This window comes from Octopus bimaculoides, chromosome 24 (genome assembly GCF_001194135.2).
Source record: "Octopus bimaculoides isolate UCB-OBI-ISO-001 chromosome 24, ASM119413v2, whole genome shotgun sequence".
Lineage (NCBI taxonomy): Eukaryota > Metazoa > Mollusca > Cephalopoda > Octopoda > Octopodidae > Octopus > Octopus bimaculoides.
In genome coordinates, this window is record NC_069004.1 from 15,089,908 (window position 1) to 15,093,037 (window position 3,130).

Here is a 3,130-nt window from a genome sequence, read left to right on the forward strand (position 1 = left end):
TATATATATATATATATATATATATATATTTTCTACTCTAGGTACATGGCCTGAAATTTGCAAGGAGGAGTTCAATCGATTAGATCGACCCCAGTACGCAACTGGTGCTTAGTTTATCGACCCTAAAAGGATTAACGGCAAAGTCGATCTCGGCGGAATTTGAACTCCGAAATACTGGTGAGCATTTTGCCCGGCGTGCTAACGTTTCTGCCAGCTCGCCTTATGTATATATATATATATATTTATATATTGACACAACTTGACAGCAGAATTGAATGTTACTGATGTTTAGATTACAAGAGAGCGATAAGATTGGTTGATGAATGAGACTGCCATAACTGTTAAAGTCACCATTGTACAGTAGATCTGATTTGTCTCACGTATCTACGACAATACACACTGTGTTTTCTTGTTTGTGCCCACGTAAAACCTATCCGTTTCATATACCTTCTGAGATTCCCATAATTTATTTCTTAAATACATTTATTTATTATAGTTGAAAACAACATAGAGGACAATCGTGGGTGTTTTTTAAAACTTTAAATAGCTTTGAATTTTACATTTCAGAAGAATTACGTAGAAGAATGAAACTTTTTTATTATATATATTTTCTTTTATTTTATTTAAAGCCTAGCCAGGCTCATGGGACCCGGTTTCCCGGTTTCTATGGCGTATGTGTTTCCCCCCAGCTGGACGGGACGCCAGTCCATCGCAGGGTTACTCAAGAAACAGGAAGAAAGGGTGACAGAAAGTTGGGGCGAAAGAGTACAAGAAGGGGCGCCACCAACCCCTGCCGGAGCCTCGTGGAGCTTTATATGTTTTGGCTCAATAAACACACACAACGCTCGGTCTAGGAATTGAAACCGCGATCCTCCGACCGCGAGTCCGTTGCCCTAATTACTGGGCCATTGCGCCTCCACATTATACACACACACACACACACACACACACACACACACACACACACACACACACACACACATATATATATATACATATATATGTATGCATGTATGCATGTATGTATGTATGTATTTATGTGTGTGTGTGTGTGTGTGTGTGTGCGTGTGTGTGTGTACCTCTTTTGCTTGTTTCAGTTATTAGACTGCGGCCATGCTGGGACACTGCCTTGCAGAATTTTAGTCGAACGAATCGACCCCAGTATTTATTTTTTGTAAGGATTGATACTTCTCTTTTGATGAAACCCACTACGGGGACGTAAACACACCAACACTGGTTGTTAAGCGGTAGTGGGGGACAAATACAGACACAAAACACAGACAGACAGATAGATAGATAGATAGATAGATAGATAGATAGATAGATAGATAGATAGATAGATAGATAGATGCGATAAGCTTCTTTCAATTTCCGTCCACCAAATCCAAATGTGGATGGAAGCAAACTTCTTATCACTCAGTCATGACTGCGCCTGAAGAATATACGAATATTACCCTGTTTTGATACAAACTTCTATAATCTCCTTACCATTCTTACTACTGTAGCCACTTCGACCGTAATAAACACCGCCTTTATTTTCACTACATTTTAGCCCAATGGGAGTGTAGTTTTCGTTTTGTTGTTTGACTCATTCACAACGACGTAGAATGAATCTTACGTGACAAGGAATTCTCTCTGAATTTACATATCACCAAATAAGAGTAAAAGAAAGAATGCATTCATAGTTTTGGTTATTGAAAGAAAACTCTCCTTCCACCTCTCTTTCTATCTTTCTTTTTATTTTCCTCTCTTTCTTGCTTTCCTTTTTTCTTTTTCATTGTTCATGTATGTCTCTTTGTTATCGTGTGTTGGTTAGTTATGTATTCTGCGTGTGTAGGCGATGGTTACTTCAAGTATTAGTTTTCAAGTAACTTATTAACCAGTATCGTTATAATCAAAAATGTGCATTCAATAAGTTAATGGAACAACGTTCAATGAACCTAACGGTTAGGAATCAGGAATCGTCTCTATATAACTTGCTGAATAGTATTATGGAAATAGCGTAAGGATTTTAAATCACTGCATATAATTAGTATTGTTGCTCGACATTACGTATTAAGGTGGGTATCTTTTAACGAGTACGACATAAGTATTTACATAAGAAAAATGAAAGAGGATGGGAGAGAAAACTTACTTAGACAAGAAACATCGATTCTCCTAGACACCTAATGGCTGGCCCATTAAGTTAAGCAAATGGGAGTAAAAGCAACACGACCCGTAAAAACCTGTGATGGCTCTGCCTAAATTTGAATTGGCTGACTTGTTATTATTGTTGGCCTACAAGTTCTAGAAACTTCGGGCAAACTGTTTAGCAGGGAAACTTGCACACTACCTTTGCAGTTTGCCGTCTGAGCAATAGATCTGCTAATGTCCATTGGTCAAGCTTTATTCACGTTGGCATTGAAACTTTTATTGCGACATTTCCCCCTTTATGGAAATACATTACTTCGTGGTTCTAGACAGGAAAAATGTGAGAGCTATGGTTCAAATCTCAGCCGGGACGCCACAGCAGTATATTCGAATTATTGTGTCTATTGTGTATGCAATAAAAGGGTATGTATCTACGCACCGAGAGAGGATGAGAGAGAGAAAAAGTGAGAAAGACGCGCACACACAAAGACATACATAGGCTCACAGTATACACACACAGACACATACATGCACACCCAGGCGTACACATACATATTGATATTGTGTGTGAGTGTGCTTTTAGTAGAGGGACTTTTTGGCACATTCCTGTATCTCAAAATGACTCTTTGGGGAACAATTTGACTCTCTTTCCTTCTTTCTTTCCCTCGTCCTCTCCACCAGTCAGTATCTATCTCTTCTTTTTATATTCCTCTCTCTTTCCCTCTGTTCCTCTTTCTTCCTATATACATGCATACATACAATGAGTCTTCCCAACTTGCCCGCATACTCTGGTGACGTCACACTTTGGTTTGCTCAATGAGATGCATATTTTTCCGCCCATGCTGTGCCTCACCAACAGCAACTGAACCTTTTGCACTGTGGAATGCCTTCACCTCTTGCACGCTCAGTGAAAGATCGCATCACTGACCCACATCTGGACGCGACTTACGCGTCCGTCAAATCCGAGGTTCTCCGTCGGAAAACACAATCCGCGGAGAGT